This window comes from Sus scrofa, chromosome 7, assembly GCF_054392235.1.
Source record: "Sus scrofa isolate SSC_HxYL_T2T_F1_AM1 chromosome 7, Sscrofa_HxYL_maternal_Yorkshire_Landrace_v2.0, whole genome shotgun sequence".
NCBI classification, from domain to species: domain Eukaryota; kingdom Metazoa; phylum Chordata; class Mammalia; order Artiodactyla; family Suidae; genus Sus; species Sus scrofa.
This window is the reverse complement of record NC_139389.1, coordinates 6,078,398-6,085,502: the sequence shown is the minus strand read 5'-3', so window position 1 is coordinate 6,085,502 and position 7,105 is coordinate 6,078,398. Positions and strand designations below refer to the sequence as shown.

Below are 7,105 nucleotides of genomic sequence, written 5' to 3'. Positions count from 1 at the left end.
GCGTGGAGGAGAAAAAAGGGTTATTATGGGATTATATGAAATCATGTGTGTGAAACTTTTGAAACTTGTAAAGCACTGTAGAATTTAAAGAATCTTTCATTCGATGAAAACAAAACAAAACAAAACAAAAAAAAGAATGCAGCTATCCTCAAGGAGGTAATATAAAGCAGGACTTCCATGCATGCAAAGCTCAGTAGTGAGATGAGAGGTCTTAACAGAGAAATGGAAACAATAAAAAACAAATGGAAATTCTAGTAATACGAAAGAAAATTTTGAAAAAATTTACTGGGTTAACTTACCTAAATGGATATGACAAAGAAAAGAGTTAATACACTTAAAGATAGAAAAATAGAAGGTGAAAAGCAAGAAAACAAAAGAAAAGCAACTCAGGGACCAGCTGGATAGTATTAGATCGTCAGATACATGTGTAATGGGAAATTCAGAAGGAGAAAGAATGGAGAAAAACATTTTGAAGAAACAATAGTTGAATATATATTTATATAATAAGCTGAACATCAACATATTTTAAAATAATTCAATGAATTCTGTCATATTTATAGTTGTACAACCATCATCACAAGCCAATTTTAGAACACAGTTTTTAAGGTGCTACTCAATCAATATTAATCCCATATCATACAGAAAGCCACTTACATTAAATGACATGGCCACTAAAGGAAATACAAGCAGGAGACTATGTCCATCCTTACTCGCTAAGGTAGGAATGCAGATAAAAACAATAATAAGTAATATCTGAAAGATTTTAATATATAAAATACCTGATATTCATCAGAAAACAGGAAAGCCAGCACACCCTTATATTGGGCTAATTAAAGAAAATAATTTCACCATTACCAGAAAAAGGATAAATAATGTCATGCAGATAATAAGAAAAACTCTCTTATAGCTATATAGCAAATCAGATCAGATAATAAGAAAAACTCTCTTATAGCTATATAGCAAATCATATCAGTTATAACTGGAGGTAAAAAAAAAATCTTATGGAACAATTGTATATTTCATTTACAGTCCTACAACAAAGATAAGTGTATTTTATTAAACAGACAGTAAATCCATTGAGAAGTCATTTAAGACCAGAGAACATAATGTTTTTTTTTTTTTTCCCACTGTACAGCAAGGGGGTCAGGTTATCCTTACATGTATACATTACAGTTACATTTTTCCCCCAGTCTTTCTTCTATTGCAACATGAGTATCTAGACAAAGTTCTCAATGCTATTCAGCAAGATCTCCTTGTAAATCTATTCTAAGTTGTGTCTGATAAGCCCAAGCTCCCGATCCCTCCCACTCCCTCCCCCTCCCATCAGGCAGCCACAAGTCTCTTCTCCAAGTCCATGATTTTCTTTTCTGAGGAGATGTTCATTTGTGCTGGATATTAGATTCCAGTTATAAGTGATAGCATATGGTATTTGTCTTTGTCTTTCTGGCTCATTTCACTCAGTATGAGATTCTCTAGTTCCATCCATGTTGCTGCAAATGGCATTATGTCATTCTTTTTTATGGCTGAGTAGTATTCCATTGTGTATATATACCACATCTTCTGAATCCAATCCTCTGTCGATGGACATTTGGGTTGTTTCCACGTCCTGGCTATTGTGAATAGTGCTGCAATGAACATGCGGGTGCACGTGTCTCTTTTAAGTAGAGTTTTGTCCGGATAGATGCCCAAGAGTGGGACTGCGGGGTCATATGGAAGTTCTATGTATAGATTTCTAAGGTATCTTCAAACCAGAGAACATAATGTTTATAAGATGGTTAAACTGATCCCATGGAGATAACCTTCCACTCAGCCTTTCAACCCACGTTGACACACCTTAGGTTTTTATTTTTGCTTTTATTTTTCTTTCCAAGCCATTTCAGAATATAGCACAGGAAGGCAAGTGGTCCAAGGAAGAGCCCATTTATATTCTAACTGGTAATTCTAGAAAGGCACCTTTGTAATACCCCTTTTCATTAGCCATCAGAGCCAAAACATGTTGCATATGTCACCTCTGGTGGAGAATGTAGAAACCTATCTGGCTAGCAATGCTAAAGTCAATAACAATTCCAAAAGATGCTTAATGCTAGGAGGAGGTTAAATGATGATTTCTGAAAGATAACATTTTAGGCAATTTTGGAATGAATAGAAGCTGTGTTTGTGGATATTTTCATGAAAAAAGTTTGTCTCATTTTTAATATAAAGCCTAACTGTACTGTGTTTTGCATTTAAATTTCCTTTAAATAATTAAAATTATGGCTAATTTTAAAATTTTAAAAATTTCTTAGGTTACTTCTTAAAAACTAGAGATTACATTATTTTAGGTCTATGGAATAAACCTCACCAATGAGATCCTATGGCTATATTCGCTGAATGTTTGCAGAGATTATCAAAGAGAAAGGGTCTTTGTGTGTCAAAGAAGTAGTCAAAAGTATCCATGTGAAACAAGAAACCCAATGTATTGTCGCAGATAGCAGTCGTTCCAGAGTCTGCAAAATTCCAATATCTAGATAAGTTCATTTTGTCCATAATTGATAACATCGTAGAGTGAATCATTCATATATTTGTGTCATTTTGAAATATCCTGAGATGATATTGTTAAAGTTCAGGACAAGTATAAATACAGTACTTTCAGGATTATATACTGGTACACAAAGAAATGTGGGTGAAGGAGTACAGTACTAAGAAGGCTAGCCTGCTTAAGAATTACCACCCAGCATTCCCACTTCTGGGTATATATCCAAAAGAAATGAAAGCAGGAAATTGAAGAGATGTAATCAGTCGAAGGCTCATTGCAGTATTACTCAAAACAGCCAAGATATGGGACAACCTAAGTGCCCATCACCAGATAAATGGATAAAGAAGACATGGTGTACATATATAATGGAGTATTACTCAGCCATGAGAAAGCAATGTTTGTATTTGACAGCATGAATAGACCTTGAAGGCGGTATGCTTAGTGAGATAAGTCAGAGAAAGACAAGTACCATATGATATCACTTATATGTGGAATCTAAAAAACCCTAACTTGCAAAAAACACAGAATAGAATGGTGGCTACCAGTAGGTAGGGGGTGGGGAAGTCAGGGAGACGGTGTTTAAGGGTACAAACTTGCAACCGTTAGATAAATAAGTTCTGGAGATCTCATGCATAGCATAGTATTACGGACCAAGATTGTACTACGAACGTCAAAGTTGCTCAGAAACTAGGTCTTAAATGCTCCCACCAAAAAAAATATAAATAAATAAAGGTGTTTGTTACCATTACAATGGTGACCAGCTTGCAATCTATAAACATATCAAATCAATACTGTGTACATATTAAACTGACAAAGTGTGTACAACTATATTTCAATAAAAATATATGTTAAAAAGGAGGCTATAAATATATTATGAAACCATTTGCATCCTAAGTTAAAAAAAACACTGTTTAGGATGCAATTCAAAATATTTTAGTAAATGCTAAGATCATTCATTAGGATGAAGTACTTAGGAAAAATACTTTATAAAAATAAAGATGCTATGTAAAATTTATATTTAGAAAATTAGTTCCATATCAATTATTTAAGTACAAAGAAAGCACTGTCAAACTTCTTTATGCACTAAGTGTATATCTATTAACTATAGTGCCTTGGATTGTTTAACCCAATGATTGTTTTATTCTGTACGATAGGATTATGCATTCTCTGTGATGTATGATGTGCCATTCTGTGATAAAAATACATATACTCACCTCTCTGAGAATAACATGTTGTGTACTGTACTCAGTTTGGATGTGAAGTACTGGAGCTGTTTGCTGACTAATACCTAGCCAACCAGGTTCACATGGAAGCAAGTATTTCATTTTCGTACTTCAAACAATCTGGTGGACAGAGGCTAAGGAGGAACCTCATGACCCCACCTCCTGGTATCCATTCCTTTGTGTATCTCCCACCCCCCTGAATGTAGGCAGGACCTATGACATACTTCTAAAAATAAAATATAGCCAAAAGGTGAGAGAATGTCCCTCCTATGGTTATCTTATAAGACTCCATATTGCTATTACATTGGCTCTTGAGACTATTTCTCTTGTTGGCATTAAAAAAGTTAGGGACCAGTGTTAGGAAGCTCACCTGACAAGAAGCCAGTACTTGGCACTAGTTACTAAGTGACGCTTCAAGCTTCCAGCCATCAAGAGGCTAGAGCCCTCAGACTTATAGTCACAAGGAAGTAAATTCTGCCAACAACAACCTGAATGAGAATGGAAGCAGACTCTTCCCAGTTTGAGCTTTGAGATGAGAACTCAGCCCAGGCCAACACTTTGATTGCAGCCTTTCAGTAGACACCTCTAAACCATGGCTATACTCCTGAGGTGATAAATATATGTGAGGTTTTAAACTTCTAAGGTTGTGGTAACTTGTTATAGCAATAGAAAAATCATAGAACAGAGTCAAATCTGAAATAATGTGTGTGTGTCGGTGGGTGGGTGTGTAAGTATGGAATATAGTACAATGGACATGGTTTTCCAAAAATTCTGTGAAATACATTCCTCTCTCTCTCTCTCTCTATCAATCTGCCTAGAAATACCGAGAGAGAGAGAGAGAGAGAGAGAGATTAAAGTTGTAATCATTAGCCATTAAGATCAATGGCTTCCCACTTAGAGTCCTAGAATTTTGCAGAGTTCGCTTGGAACCACCTGGATTGGAGACCAAGTGTGAGGTGGGGGAACAGCAAGTGACAGATAGAGGGCACTTCCCTTGTACTATCTTTTCCGATTGAGTTACTACAATAAAATTAGAATATGTATTTAAAAGAGTTTTATTATTTTACTTTGTTGTAGCAAATAGTTCATAATTATAGTTAAGATATAAATGATGAGCCAGAAAGTTTCATTTAGAGATTTTTTGCTTACCAAAAAATGTTTTGGAGCTTGAGACAGTCATAAAGATTTTATAAGGACCATGTACTTATGAGTGAAAGCTACTAAGACTAATCTTACATTTTATCTTATAAATTAATACGACCGTGAAAAGAGCCCTCAAAAATTGCAGAACAACATCTGCTTATTTGGACAGCATGTAATCATCCTGGTATTTCCATGGTTTAGTCATTGTTTACTGATAACAAAAGTTATACATCAGGAAAATATCTTTGAAAGTCATTACCAGGGCATTTGAAGAACACTACATTAAATACACTTGATTTTCCATGAGTTGATATTTCTGCACTTTTAAATATTGCAAACAATAGTCTTTGATGATTTTTAATCACAGAGAATCAGAGATATTTGAAGGACCATTGCTAAAGAAGAAAGGCCAGAACTGCATGAGTCATTAGTTCAGCCTCTAAAATAGATCAAAGAAGCATCTAGAAATGAACTGCCATTTACTGCTCCGAAGGCAGTCATGGTATTCAGCTGACCACAATGTAAACTTTTCTCCAGCTGTGTGAAATGAACATTACAGTTACAAACAATTATTGAGTTCTAGAAAGGAAGGGAATAAGCAATGAAATCTTGGTGGGACTTATTGCTATCTTTCCAAAAGTAATTCTTAAGAATGCAGTAGAATCGCATAAACAATCATTTAAAAAATAAAGTCATTTCAATTTCCTTACCTGTATCCTTAACAAGTGAATTTTTGACCCTTTCCAAATCTCTAAAAATAATAACAACAACAAAGCAATCAAAGAAGAGTCTCTATTGGCATGTTTGGTCTAGTCCTCTTAGTATTCAAAAACCAGTGAGGTAATAAAACCACTTCCGTGTATTACACTTTCTCAATGCTGTTGATTTTTCTAGGTTAAGCTTATGTCCAACCATCCTGACAAACTCCTACTGATAGTATACTTACCATTGATTTGGGAGGCGTTCTCTTTGTAGAAATATCTGTCAAAAATAACAATTTTTCATTTTCCTCTCCAATCATGATACTTTTGTTTCTTTATTTCTTTTGTAATTTCACCAGCTGGGACGATAAATGAGAGGGGGGCTCACAGTGTATTTGCCGTTGACATATATATTTCTCAAATTCTTCCATGAAAAACAGTGTTACCTATTGGTGTTTACTAAAGACATTCAATTCCAATTATCAAAGTTCTCTCTTTGTATCAGTTTATTGGGAGGCTATTTTTACAAGGAAGTATTGCATTTTATGTATCCTATTTAATTTCTGCATCTACTATAACTATTACCACTGTCTTCTTAACCATTACTGTGGTTGTAATTTGAACCATTTTAGCTTGACTGGTATAATTTCTATTAGATCACATTTTATTATTTGAAATCACCTCTAAACTTTCCACTGACCTCACAAAATGAAGCACATAGATTTATTTATCTAGGCTATATTCTCAGTCTGAATCAGAAATTTTCTATGGCTCAAAAACTGTAAAATTCCCCTGTAAAATCACCTGGTTGCTTTTAGGGACTTATGGGTAGGGCTTTTTTTTTTTTTATTTGAGTCGTTTTCTTTCCTTAAATCAATACTTGGATATTCAGTTTTTCATCTTTTATCATTTTAAGAATTTTTATTTTTCTAGAAAATTGTCATTTCATTTTTGTTTTCAAATATTCTGGCAGTAAGTTCTCCATAGTATTATGTATATTTTCACCCTCTATTGTAATTACAGCTAATTTTATTTTCATCTTGATATATTTATTTAAATTCTGTTTTTCTTGATCAGTGTTCCCAATTTTTCTGATTTTAAGTTCTTTCAAAAATATATCTTATGTTTCCTCTTTAATTAATTATTATTTTACTTTAATATTATTATTGTTGTCTTAGGGTTTTGAGTTATTTTTATTTCTTTTTGCTTCTAGGCAAACACCTAGAGTTCATATTTACATCATTCCCAAAATTAAAAATTTCAACATGTTTTTACTGTCCTTTCTCATTTATAGTATTGACTTTAAAAATGGTATTTCCAGAGTTCCTGTTGTGTTGCAGCAGAAACAAATCTGACTAGTATCCATGAGGATTCGGGTTCTATCCCTGGCCTCACTCAGCAGGTCAGGGATCTGGCATTGCTGTAAGCTGTGGTGTAGGTTGCAGACGCAGCTGGGATCCTGCATTGCTGGAGCTGTGTCGAAGGTCAGCATCTGTAGCTTTGATTTGACCCCTAGCCTGGGA

General features: G+C 34.4%; 1 long non-coding RNA gene across 2 annotated transcripts in view; it reads left to right on the top strand.

The window, feature by feature from the left end:
- Positions 1-7,105, top strand: part of LOC102167185 (uncharacterized) — a 367,702-nt gene that overhangs the window by 245,337 nt on the left and 115,260 nt on the right. The gene's annotated exons all lie outside the window — the stretch shown is intronic.